Genomic DNA, 14,709 nt, shown 5'->3' on the forward strand with positions numbered 1-14,709 from the left:
GTAAATACTGAGTATATTTGTTCTGACTCATGAACAAATTTTGGGCAAAAAAATGACAGTGATATCTATATTTCCTTTGTGATATTATTACTAAATCATACTTTATATTACTGTCAACAGTTTTCAAAACTTTTCAATAAAATCATTTTTTATTTACACAGGAAAAATTGTAAATGTTTCCGGCACCACAGGCAGAGGATTAGCCAAGTGAGTCACAGCGCCAGCCTAGCCTACTCTTAACATATACACCTGACCACAGTTCTGACAAGTAGATATTCTAGAGATGTATCATACATTTAACAAATGAATACACACACTTTTTCTGGAAGTTTAAAAGTTATAAAATATCTTATTTAAAATCGCATTATCCTTAATCATACAGCTAGTATTTGAAAACAGAGATAAGCAGCTTTCAAGTGACTCCCAGTGATTTCTGCCTCTTTATATTATGACTTTTTGTAATCCCTTTTCATTCTGCATAGGCTAGATCTAGTGACCTACTTCTAGCAAATATGATGGAACATGAAAAAGTTCATGGAAATGTATTTTATGAAGAAACCACCATGCATGGATTTCAAAAATTTTGCACCAAAATAAACTTACTGTTAAATATATTTTTCATGAACCTTTTGAAGCACTCTTGTAGAATATAGCAAATGTGATGAAATGACCCTTCAAAGATTAGGTTAAAAAAGACACTGACTTACCTCTTTTTCTTCCCTCTTTCCCTTCCCTCTCAGCATTTGCTTACTTTGGTAAAGAAAGCTACTAAGTCTTGAGCTGCCTTATGAAGAGGACCTGCGATAAGGGATTCTAAGAAATCCCTGGCCAGCAGTCAGCAAGGAACTGAGGCTCTAATTTCTAATTGCCATAGTATGTGAGCTAAATCCTACCAAAAGTCAGGTAAGTGAGCCTGGAAGCAGATCCAGCCCTAGACAAGACGCGTGATGATTACAGCTATAGATAATACCTTGATTTGAAGCCTTCAAGAGACCCCAAGTGCTGGACCTAGCTAAGCCATACTCATATTACTGAAAAACAGAAACTTGATTGTTCAACTTTTATTTATTTATTGGAAAGGCAGTTACAGAGAGAGAGAGAAAGAGAGAGAGAATCTTCAATCCACTAGTTCTCTCCCTAAATGGCCGCAATGGTTAGGACTGGGCGAGGCCAAAGCCAGGAGTCAGATGCTTCACCCAGATCTCCCACATGCGTGAACAGGCCCAAGTACTTGAACCATTTTCTGCTGCTTTCCTAGGTCATTTTCATGGAGCCAGATCAGAAGTGGAGCAGCTGGGACTTGAACCCATATGGGATGCCAGAGATATAGGCAGCAGCTTAACCCACTGTGCCACAGCACCTATTCCTAGTCCAAAATGTTAATGTTTTATCCACTAAGTTTTAGGATAATTTATTAGCAGCAATAGATAACTAATACCTAATCTAAGTTTGAATTGCATTTCCACTCTGGCTATCCTTTCTGTGTGTGATTCAACTGCTCACATTGTCTTTTTCAACTATCATTTTCTGTTACTATTCCCTTTTGATAGCATATATATGATTCACAGTTTTCAAAGTATAAAAATGGATATAAAATCAGAGTATCACTGAGCAATTATGTTTTTTAAAGTTAAGGAGATACATTAGTCCCTCTGATTTCAAACTCTAATTTTGAAAGGATGATTACCAAGAGGAATACTGAGTTGTTTTCTCTTTGCAACATTCCTCTTTAGTTCTATTCTCCGGGATGAAACAGTGATCAGCTTAATAGGTGAGGACTTTATATAATTGGATGACATTATGACCTGGGTACACGGTCACTGAGATACACAGCAACAGCAATCTGTCTGACACTCTGGATGTACACATTAATGAGTTAGAGAAAAGTATATCTCTTTAGGTTTCCTGCTACCAGGTGGTCTGCACTTTGCTTATGGTCTAAGGCTTGACAATGCCCTTCTCTCTGATGTACTCTTTGCAAAGTAACTAAATTGGTGAAGCAAACTGAAATGGTACTTAAAACGTCTAGGATGCCTAGGTAAATGAACTCTTTGCCTTCATACAGTTAAAATTCTCCAAATACAGACCTCAAGCCTAGATTTGAGATGTTTGATAGGAAAAATGCAATTTTGGCTCCAACTTGAATTTGTGCTTCACATGTTACATTTAATGAAGGCTAAAGATTATTGAGTGATAGAACCACTATTAAAGCTAAAAGAAGATGCCAACTGGCTCTTTGAACATCATTTCTAAGTAGTAGAAATCAGTGATAAAGGGAGAAAAGTGATTTTACAAAGAATCTCCAGCAAATTCCAATTTATCACCACTTATGAGACATGTTATAATTTCCTTTCATCCTCACCTGTAAAATTCACTGACGTGTTTATTTTTGTAATTTCATGAAGATGTTGTGATGACTAAGTAAGAATACAGCTTATATTAATTGCTATAGTAAAGTTGTACTGGGCATGGAAAAGAAATATGAATGAATACACAGCTTCTATGCAATGTTTTAGAAGGCATCAAACTTATATCTCTAAAATATAAATAAATAATGATGTTTATCTGTCTCATTGCAATATTGTTCTTCTTGTTTATACCATACTCTATATTCAATCACGCATACCTCCTTTGTATTCTACACACAACTGCCCTGATTCTTACTTCAAGGTCTTCATTGTGCTTCCTTCTACAGAATGCTCTTTAATCTGATTGGATGCAGCTGTTTCCTTGTTTGCTCCTTGCCCACCTGAGGCTCTCGTCACTTTGAGGAAGAACCCCCTAACCATTCTTAATAAAAATGAAAAACTTTCCCATACCTCCATCACTCTCTGTCTGTATTAGTCTACTTTTCATTACTTTAACTAAAATATCCAAAATAAGCTTTTTGGGAAAGAAAAGCTTTATTTCATCTAATGGCTTGAAGGTTAGAGTTCAGGGTCAGGCAGCTCCATAGTCTGGCATCTATGGAGGCTGGTCATGGCAAGTGTGGAGAAACAATCACATATAGTGAGCCAAGAAGCACAGAGAGCAAACATAGGCTGAACTCAAACTCAAATAATCAATCATCCCATGGTATGTCTCCAATGACCCAAACTCCTCGAGCCAGACCCCACCTCTTTAGACAGCCACAATTAGATTAAGACTCACCTTACTCCATCAACTGTAACACTAATACCAGAGTCTAAACATCTTGCATGAGTTATGGAGAGACAAGTCCTAGGTGTACCTATGACCCTGTCCCTTTAGCCTACCTTATGTTATTACATAGCACTTACCACTGTTATATACAATGTTGTTTTTGCTTCAGTTTATTATCTGTTTTCTCCCACAAAAGAGAATGTGACCTGAAGACAATAACTCTATCACAGTAAACGGATAGTCTATCTAAAAACAGTCTTTAAAATGCACAAGATTGCTGAAAAATACAAAGCAATCAAATGGACAAACTACTCTTATCAGTAGATAGTAGGTGACTAATGTATGTAATTTCTCCAACTACAATGCTACCCTGAACTTCAAAACTCAAATCAGGAGACAGTTAGTATAACAGTCATCACAAGTGGAAATAGATAAGTCAAAATAGGCATAATATCCAAATAATCTGATAAATTTCAAATAAAGGGTATCAGAGGCCAAGATGGTATCATCAATAAACAGATGATCAGGAAGAGTATCTATACATTGTAATGAATGTAAGTCAGACTTTAAACCAACACAATACTTTGGCGAGCAAGAGGGTACATAAGGCAAAAAGACCCAATGACCTTTTGAGCAAACTAAGGGTCTTAGTCAAGCAGCTTCAAGACTAAGCAGAAGTGAAGAGTGAAGCGAAGAGAAAGGAACCCATCATTGCCAGGTAAAATCTATTCATCATTGGCAGTGTCTGAGAAAGTAAGCACCTTTTTTTCAGCAACTTACTATCTCTGGTATGATTTGAAATTCTGAATACCAAGTGTATTGCTTTGGATGTGATTATATTTTAAACCAAGCAATTATTTTTAATCTGATGCCAAACCAATCAAAAGCATGTGTAGCCTTTCCACATTTGCAGATGTTGAAGTGGTGCCTGCCAAAATATAGATGCCTAATAATTGTGTTTTTCATGGAGGATAAGCACAACTATTTTTCACTTCTAATGCTAGGGAAAATCACTTTTTTTCTGAGAATGTATTTGAGTATTGTTTAAAAGATAGGAGAATTAATAGTATGCAAATGTACTAAAGATTAACCTTCCTTGGGAAAAAAGAATTCAATATATTTTTCAATAAACCGTCAGAACAACATATTATTCTTTGATTAAATAACACATTTATGTTTTTTAATTTCCTGTTGTAATATAGAAATTTCAGAAGATAGGTATTTAACTTGAAAATTAACTAAAAATGACTGAAATACTGCCTTATTTTAAAATGATTATTCTGACAATGCTTTTGCCACACTCAAGGTGAAAATCATGCCAATGGCCTATGGTCCTGCCGTTTTAAAATAAGTAAACTGGTAGAAAATCATGAAAGAGTCTCACAAAAGAACCTGGGGACTATAAAAATAGGAAAGCAACAATAAAAATCTCAGGAAAACAAACACGTAATATATGTTTCACTAAAGTCAAAGAAAAACGGAATTCAAGAAAAATCTCTGAGGTACAGCAATGACCTTTAAAAGCTGCTATAAAACAAAGAAAATAAAAATAAATATATGTGACATTGAATATTTGAGTCTATTCCAAAAAGTAAGAGTGTATATATACAAATAAAAGTATACCAGAAAATAGCCTTCCCTAGCCTCTGTATGGTTCAATACACAGGATACCAAGCAGGAATCTGTCATGATATTTCTATGATTTGAAGCTTTTTCAGAAAAAAGAAGAATTGATACCAAACCTACTGCTGAATATACCATTTTATAAATAGCAATATGCATTTGCTTCTTGATAAAGAGTATATATATATATTACAGCCAGGATGATATATTTGATATACTTGATGCTTAGTCTAACATTAGAGCATAGATAAGTCCATAAGCATGTGAGTACAATGAAAGAAAATAGTTATTTCCCTCAAGTTTTGTAGGCATATGTTGTGTGTCACAGAGCTTCCCTGAAGAGCTATGATCTTGACCCTCTTGCTTGTAATTACTCAACATACTACCATTACTCTCTATGAAGGATCTTTAAAATGTTCGTGCCAAATGCATGTTATAAAAAAAACTATGCATGGTTTTAAAACATTTTTTGCACCAAAATGTATTTAATTTTTCCACAAACTTTTTGAAGTTCCTTGTATTGTAAAATCTGAAGAGATTTTTCTATAAATTTCAAAGATCAATAGAAAAAGAAAAGAGAGCAAAGTAAAGTATAGTGAAATGAGACTAATGATATGCTTCAAAAATATTGGGAGAAATCAATATTAATAGATGAATAAGCGAAAGTGATGCTGAACATAAAGACTTACTCAGTAAGAGCAAATATAAATTAGATACAGTTCAATATTAGATGATGTTATGAAAAGTTAACTATGAGAAACTAAGATTATTGTTGACTACTGGGGCCAGAAAATATGCAGTCACTAAGCTTTGAATTTTACTTCAGAGATTAAGTTTGTTCAAATCTTATCATTTCATTGAACTCTGAAGTAATCTTTCTATTCTACTTGAGACTATAAAAAAATTGAAGATTTAATGTTATTTTTACTTTTATTTTGTTCTCTCAAATGTCTTTGAAAAATAAATTGAACCTATATATTTCCTATTTCTGTTGGTTTTTGAATCATATTGATGTTTCCTTATTCTTTGACTAGAAAGAAATTCACCCATATTTTCTTCTAATAGTTTTACTATTTTATTTGGCTCACTTACATATTTGATTCAAAGAAAATAAATTTGTAATTTCATTTGTTATACAAGGAAGAATGGATCCAGTATTATAACTGTTCCCAGCATTGCCTATAAAAATGTCATTCTTTCTATTAAGATCATTAATGTATATTATTTCCATCTGCAGACTTAAATGCTGACCGCAGAGACCATTGGTTCCCAGGTAACATTACAGTATTATAGTCAAGAGAAGTGACCAGTTGAGGCCACTGTCATAGGTGGTTAAAGAAATCACCAGAGCAGTCAGAGTGAGTAAAGTTGGATTTATTGAATATGTTTCAAGACAGCAGTGGGTGAGAAGGATAGCTAGAAGCTGACTAATGCTACAACACAGACTATATCTGGGATATATATAATTCAGACTGTTGCTAGCTAGGGACTTTCCCACCACTAGAGACTGTCCCATCACTAGTAATTTCCTTATTACTAGAGGCTCTCCCATCATTAATGATTTCCTTATTACCAGATGCCCAGGTGACCTTTCAACATACCTCAATCATGACCAAGGCCAATCAGCTTAGACAGAAAATATTTACTATATTTTAAGGACTACTGAAATTTATGAGAGAATTTTAGTACTGAAGTTGTTGGAAGAAATAGTTTCTGTGGATGTTTCTTCTGAAATTCTGAGAATGGAGAGAATTATTCCAGACTATTCATTCGCATAGCCACACTATTGGATTTTCTTCAGGTTTTCCATGTCATTTCAAGATCAACTAGGCCACAGTTCCTTTTCAGCTTGCCTAAATTGAGGCCATATCAACATTTGGAAGTTCTTGTCAAGCAACTTTCTCATTGTATGACCTGCAACCTTCTGCCATTAAAGGATCCATGCATGGTTGCTCTATGATTAGATTGGAAATGGAGAAGCTCATTCCTGGTTGGCTGTGTCTTGGAACTGAACAACTCTAGCTAACACAAACGGATAGCTCCAACTGATCCACTGTGGCAAAGGTTGTGGCACGTCACCCATTTCTGTTACCTTCTCCGCCCCTAAATTCCATGCCAGCACACCCTGGTGACTGGTGACAAAGGAATGTTCAGATTACATCTTTCTTCTGTCCCAGACGCAGATTCCTCCAAGCACAACAGCAAGCCAGAAATATCAGTCAGAGGTGCAGCAGTCTTCCACCTCATCTCCCATCTACTACTGGGTGCAGGCATTCCTCTGCTAGATGCAAAGTACAGGAAATGGAAGTGGATGACATCTATGATGGATTCAAACCATTCCTGATGAAGATAATGTTCCAGAAAATGTGATTTCTGTGTGGCACTGATTTATCAAGACAAGAGGGACATGCTTCCCTTTTCCACCTGTACAGCCTGTTTCTGTCATGTAGTTTCAACAGGTTTTACTTTCAAGTGCAAACTAAGGCAGACTACTCTGGGAATAAGAACATGGACAAACATCAGAAAAGGCTATACAAGGATAGGTACCTTCTCAGGCTGATCTGAGGTGATCTAGAAACAAACGTTACTGTCGCTCCCCCTCTTCGTGGAGGAACGACACAGGACCCTGCGCTGTTCTTTCATCTGCTCGGCCCTCCCCGGGTTTGCTGCTGGTTCTTCCTGGGTTGGCTACTGTCCCTTCCACCTCCGTGGAAGGGCGGTTCCCCCTGGCCACTTTCCCCACTTCCGCAGGGGAGCGGCACACCGCCGGCCGGCTCTCTCGGGGGCTGCACAGGTGTTCCCTCAGATGTTCCTGGTGCATGCCGTCTCTCTCCTCCTTTATAGTCCTCCTCTGCCAATCCCAACTCTGCTACCCACACGCCGAGTACGCTGCCCTCCTCCAATCAGGAGCAGGTCCTACAGTTTATTGGTTGAACTGGAGGCAGCTGAGTAGAAGCTGTTTCTCCCTTCTCAGCGCCATATTGTGGGAGAGCAGATGCATAGAATAAGTCTTAATTCCAGTAACTCAGTCCAGTCCGGGTTGCTCCCCACACGTTACTTGTATGGCTAATTGTAAGTCAACACTTAACATAATATGCCAAAATATTGTATTTATATAAAAAATCCAAAATATTTCCAAAAATAAAGTTCATCATGTCAGTTTTCCTCTTTCTCTGAGAAAATGTAATAATATAGCTTGTATCATGTAAAAATTTATATTTAATAGATTTTTTAATTCCAAAATACACAGCTTACAAATCTGGTACCCAGAATCTTGGGTTTAATTTTCCTGTTGCTTTTGCTTCTCTACTGAATACCTAATGAAGTATATGCATATTGATCTACACCATGACTTCCACCGAATAGGAAACACCCCAAACTTTTAAATCAATTTAATAAATTATTTCCATATGCCAGCCTTGGTTAACACTGATTCAACTCCCAATTAGTTTGGAAAAGTTACACTGAAATTGTCTCAAAAGAATCAGAGGTGGTCGGCCGGCGCCATGGCTCACTAGGCTAATCCTCCACCTTGCGGTGCCGGCACACTGGGTTCTAGTCCCGGTCGGGGCAGCGGATTCTGTCCCGGTTGCCCCTCTTCCAGGCCAGCTCTCTGCTGTGGCCAGGGAATGCAGTGGAGGATGGCCCAAGTGCTTGGGTCCTGCACCCCATGGGAGACCAGGAGAAGCACCTGGCTCCTGCCATTGGATCAGCGCGGTGCGCCGGCCGCAGCGCGCTGGCCGCGGCGGCCATTGGAGGGTGAACCAACGGCAAAAGGAAGACCTTTCTCCCTGTCTCTCTCTCTCACTGTCCACTCTGCCTGTCAAAAAAAAAAAAAAAAAAAAAGAATCAGAGGTGGTCATAAGAGAAGTTTTCACATTACTACTTCAATTTTGTCTCATTTCAATTTCTATACATTAAAAGCAAAATTACTGTTTTTATTTTATTTTAAAGTGATGCTTAAAGGCAACATGTAAACAGAATACTGGTAGATTTGTTGAAAGTATTTCTGACATTTCTATTTAAAGAATTTGTGAGGGGCTAGCTCTATGGCGTAGCAGGTAAAGCCACAGGCTGCAGTGCCAGCATCCAAGATGGGCCCTGGTTCGAGTCCCAGCTGTTCCATTTCCCATCCCGGTCTCTGTTATGGCCTGGGAAAGCAGTAGAAGATAGCTAAGTTCTTGGGCCCCCAAACCCGTGTGGGAGACCCAGAAGAAGCTCCTGACTCCTAGCTTTGGATTGGCACAGCTCCAGCCGTTAGGGCCATCTGGGGAGTGAACCAGTGGATGGAAGACTCTCTTTCTCTCTCTGCCTCTGTCTCTATGTAACTCTGCCTTTCAAATAAAATAAAAGAATTTGTGATAAAGTAATATATCCAGATGCTCACCAGAGAATTATGTGTATAGCAAACAAATCTAGACTTTTATAATTGATAAGTTTTCACTCATTTGTATTCAGTAGAAAAGATTGTCTAAATGTAAAGGTAGCCCTATGATCTGAGTCTGTAACATGTATCAAATAAATCCCATATCCTAGTTTTAGGTAAATCTATTAGGATTTTCTTGATAAAAGTTTCTTCCCCTCCCACTTCAACCTACCTCTATTTCTCATAATGGCTTCACAGTCTGAAGAAGAAAGCATTAGAGTCAGAACCAGGCACTGGTGATAAAAGCACTGGTTATAATAAAAGTTCTAATGAGCTTTACCTCTGAGGGCCATTTTAGGAAGACTGATTAATAACCCTGCTCCTTGCCTCTCCCTACAGATAGATAACTTCAGTGTGGGAATGGACTGTATCTTCAATAATCAAATTTGTTAGCTTTTACCAGGTGTTCAATTTTCCCATATTGTTTGATTTTATGTGTGACTGCTAATCACATATAAATATGTGTTAAATTTGACTTAATGCATGTACTCACTCTGAAAAATATATATAGAACCTGTAACCAACTCAGGCTTGAAGCTGAGGTACCTTACTGGTTATTATTGGTCTAATCTTTAGTTTGACTTACTGAATACACTTCAAATTTGATTTTTCAACCAGACTCTAATTATTGAAGTTAACATATTATTTTGTGTGCCTTCCATTCTCTTTCCTTTTCTGAATAACTGATCTTTTTGGTTCTTTCAAGTACATATTTTTGACCAACTTATCTAGGGTTGGAGCTAGGGACTTGATATCATGTTAATTAAAATTTTTAAATAATCACTAATTGAGAACAAACAAATTTTTGGATTCTTTCTAGCCAAATAAATATTCTTTCTTAATATTTCAATCTATTTTGAGAAATACATTTTAGTTATCTGCATAAGTTTTATATATTATTTAATGACTTTATGCATAAGAATATTTAACATTTGCTATCACAACCATCTTTTAGTATTTCATCTTAATGATATTTTGTGTTTTATTTAAATAAATGAAGGCTATTTGGCTTTAGTATATTAATTGTAAAAATTTATGCTCTATATTCTTTTTTTTTCTGCAAATAAACAAACCTTTATCCAAAAATCACTGCTCAGGCCACTGATTTTATCAACTTGCATGAGCCCAAGTGTCCCTGGCTGCTACAGGGGTAGAGCAGACAGGTATAGTAAGAAACAACCTTACTTTGAGCGGGGAAATGACAACACAGCACTAAACAGATATACTGTAGTCTGAATCCTGCTTCTCTATTGTATATTCTTAATGTTTGCTTTAATTTTGTGAGTGATTTTGCAGAAGATTCCCAGATGTATATTCAAGTTATATGAAAACAGAGTCTATATTATGTTTTCCTTTCCAATTCTAATAACTGTCATTGTTTTATCACACCTAATTACAAGGCCTCATATCTTTAAACTTACGTGTCAAGAACTATGAAGGGTTGGATACTTTCCTTTGCTTCCAAACTATCAAATACTGCCACAGTTCCAAGTGTGCAGACAGAAGACATCCTACTCTTGGGTCAAATACAAAGGATTTTGTTGCCAACAACATGAGCTTCATATTCTGTTTGTTCTTTTTGCATGCCAAATTCCACTTGTTATAGGGAGCAGCCCTTGTAGTTGCTGTATCCTCAGTGGTTTCGGGTCATAATAGATAAACTCCCAACTTAGAACATTTCCAGCCTAACAAGGGGAAATAAATGGATCCATCCAACTTTTGTCCCAGGAGAAGATATATATTATCTTTACTGTCCTGGTCACTAAACATGTCTGCTCTTTGCTCTTCAGGGTGACATGCCTATCTTCCAAACTGTTTATTAGATAAACACACTTGAAAATATATTTTGAAGCAAAAGTTGATACAAGAACTGCAGGAGGAATAGAGATTCTTCTGCTAGCATGATGTTACTTAGTAAGGAAGATAAAATATATGCTTTTTATCTGGCTTCTGGCTTCGGATCAGCACAGCTCCAACCGTTGTGGCCATTTAGGGAGTGAATCAATGGAAGGAAGATTTTTCTCTCTGTCTCTCCCTCTCACTGTCTGTGACTCTACCTCTCAAATAAATAAATAAAATCTTTTAAAATATATATATGCTTTTTTAAAAAAAGACTTATTTGTTTATCTGAAAGGCAGAGTTACAGAGAAGCAGAGGCAGAGAGAGAAAGAGGGAGGTCTTCCATCCGTTGACTCACTCCCCAGATGGCTGCAACTTCCGGAGCTGCACCAATCCAAAACCAGAAGAAGCCAGGAGCTTCTTTCAGACCTCCCACGGGGGTGCAGGAGCCCAAGGACTTGGGCCATCTTTCACTGCTTTCCCAGGCCATAGCAGAGAGCTGGATCAGAAGTGGAGAAGCTGGGATTCGAACTGGTGCCCACATGGGATGCCAGCACTGCAGGTGGCAGCTTTACCTGCTACACCGCCATGCCAACCCCAAAATATATGCTTTTTATGTGTGTTTGAGAAAGTTCTTAGCATTTAACTATTAAGTGACTCATTTAATACTAAGATATATTTAATTCCAATGTTCTAAGGATGTATCCATTGATCTAAAATTATTAACTGTCTTTTTTAAAATATTAATTTATTTTCATTTTATTTGAGGGAATGGTGAAGGAGAGAGAGAAAGATTTCCACCCATTGGTTAACACCCCAAACTGAAACCTGCAGGGCTGGGCCACCTGGAAGCCAGGAGCCCAGAACTCAATCTGGATCTTCCATGTTGGTGACAGGAACTCAAGTACTTGAGTTATCAGCTGCTGCCTTACAGAGTGCACATTAGCAACAAACTGCATGAGAAATAGAGCCGGGACTCAAACTCAGAGACTCCAACATGAGGTGTGAGCATGTCAAGTGGCATCCTAACTGCTGTGCCAAATGCCAGTCTCAATCAATTGTATTTAAACAAATAAAGAAAATAATTTGTCAGATGCATTTTAAGAATCCACAGAGCTGTGACTTCCTCAACATCGCGCCCAGCAGCTCCCAGCAGAACTGCTCAAGGACAGCACCAAGCTGGCGCCTGTGCTCTTAGCCAAGGTGACCCAGGCCAGTGACCTGGAGAGGAATCACCTGGACGAGAAGATCTTCCACTGACCGCACAGTGAGCAGCAGATGGCTCTGGTGAAGCTCCTGATGGGATCTGCAAGCTTGCCACGACACTGTGAAGCTAGAGTGGATACGGATGGAATGCATGTTCAGCACAGAGAATGGAGAGTGATGCACCTGAGGCTTGATCCTGGCTGTGCTCTCCCCGACTGGGGGCGTAACTGCCCCTGGCTAATGGCAAATCTTGTGTTGTTCAGCAGTTGCAGCAGAGATGGATCAGATAAATTTTACATAAGATATTAAAGCAGGCACTTTTTCTTGGGGGAAAAAAAGAATCCACAGAGATGGTAATATGCTATTTTCTCTATTAATATACAACAGTGGATAAGTTAATGGCTCAATGGAGATAATGGATTTATTAATATGCCTTCATTATGACAAGTCATAGGAAGAATGCTGAATTGATCCCCCATGACCCATACCCCCATTTAATATCCTCAACTTGAATGTAGACTGTATCTGTAACCTCATTCTGATCAGTAGAATATGGCAAAGACAATGGAATATTACTCTCATGATTACATTGTGTAATAGAGCAAAAATAAGATTTTGGAGATGCAATTAAGGCCCCTCATCAGTTTACTTTAAATTAATCAAGATGGAGATGATCCTGAGTGGGAATAACCTAGTCAGGCTAGCCATGACAAAGGGTTTAGAGGTCAGAGACAGTAGAAACGAGAACAGCAGCAGCAGCAAGGACATTCTCCTTCTGACCATTTAGAAGTTTACAGCCTTTCTGTGAGCTATAATTACAAGAGATGTATTCTCCTGGGACTGAAAACCCTCAGTTCTGCAACTGCAAGAAATTGAATACAACTAGGTAATCCTGAGGGAGGGTCCTTTTTTTTTTTTTTTTTTTTGACAGGCAGAGTGGACAGTGAGAGAGAGAAAGGTCTTCCTTTGCTGTTGGTTCACCCTCCAATGGCCACCGCGGGTCCTAACCCTCATAAAAGGTCCCTTGATTGCGACCTTTCATAACCCTGAGCAGAAAAACAAATTAAGGTGTGCTTGGAGTTTCTGAGCTATAAAAACTGTAAGATAATAAATGTGCATTGTTTTAAAATTCTAAGCATGAGATAGTTTGTTTTGTAAATTGATTATGTAATAAATGAATTACTAGATTAACTACTACATAGTATTATAATGCATTTTCATGAATCCTGAAATAAACACCATTTAACACATTTTAAGGTGTCATCAGCTTTTATTTATAATTTATATAAGAAGTTTGTATTCCTAAGTGAGTTTGGTATACAGCACTTTGGTGTGTCACATTCCTATATTTTTGTTTACTGAAACTCAAGATCAATGTGATAAGCACTGTATGTTTGCTTTCTCTATTGCCATCTGATTATTTCCTTTACAGCAAAAGCACATAAATAACTTGATGTAATTTATTCAATAGTAAGGGCTAGCTAGTTCCTTATTCAAAATTTGAGAGACAGACCACCCATCTGCTGGTTTACTCCCCAAATTCCAGCAACAGCTAGGGCTAGTCCAAATCTTCCACACAGAAGGGAGAAAACTCTTTACTAAGCTATCACCATCTAAGTATACATAAACCACCACTGCTGTCTCCCATGGATTGCATCGGCAGGAAGCTGAATCAGGAGCCAGATCCAGGAATTAAAGCCAGGGATTTTGATATAGAACATGGTTGTCTCAACCCAGGTCTTAACTGATAGGCTAAATGGCTACTCCACTTCTTTTTTCTTCTAAGTAAAATATAATATCCCATGGGATTTGAGAACATAATGTATATGGCCATTAATTAACCAGCATTGCTGAAAAAAAAAAAAAAACTTTCTGGTAATTCTTTAAAGATCATCCAGGGTTAATAAATCTCTTGAGTCTCTGAATGTTAAAAAGATGACTTATTTTTCTCTGCCACTTCAATGCTCATTTACTCATTGACATTTCGGGTTTTAAATTATTGGTAGAGGGTAGATAGAGATATGTTTTCTTAATTGATATAAGTCCTTGGGACCATGATTGAACAATTATAAATGCTGTTAAATTTGTTGATGCATGAATAAGTAAATATTTTATCATTGTATCATCGCTTTCTGTAAGCTAGTGTTGTACATGAGCTGAGTATGGATACCTTTATTCTTATATTTGACAGAGTCTCCATTTAGCATACATGTATGCCATGTATCTGATTATTATCTGATTTTGTTTTGCAATGTTTAGAATTGTATATTGAATATGGAAGTGTATATTGGTATATTCACTCTGTTCAGCACTTGAATGGTACTCTTTATGTAACTTATATACTTGTATCTTTTATCACCTCTGGAAAATGATCTGTTATTGTTTCTTTGGTAACTTACCTTTTTTTTTCATTGCTGTTCTCATTGTACTTCATCTGTTTAACTTCTGTTTTAACATATTATTTTCCCATCCCT

General features: G+C 37.4%; 1 non-coding gene and 1 pseudogene across 1 annotated transcript; one reads left to right on the forward strand and one right to left on the reverse strand.

The window, feature by feature from the left end:
* Positions 1–7,214, forward strand: part of LOC127490926 (cyclin-I pseudogene) — a 53,603-nt pseudogene extending 46,389 nt beyond the window's left edge.
* Positions 7,215–10,305: 3,091 nt separating this feature from the next.
* On the reverse strand, positions 10,306–10,435 carry LOC127482554 (small nucleolar RNA SNORA63). The gene has a single exon (XR_007919800.3). It is a non-coding gene; the product is annotated as a small nucleolar RNA SNORA63 (small nucleolar RNA).
* Positions 10,436–14,709: the final 4,274 nt, after the last annotated feature.

This window comes from Oryctolagus cuniculus, chromosome 11 (assembly GCF_051225735.1).
Source record: "Oryctolagus cuniculus isolate XC-2025 breed Fujian yellow rabbit chromosome 11, ASM5122573v1, whole genome shotgun sequence".
NCBI classification, from domain to species: Eukaryota; Metazoa; Chordata; class Mammalia; order Lagomorpha; family Leporidae; genus Oryctolagus; species Oryctolagus cuniculus.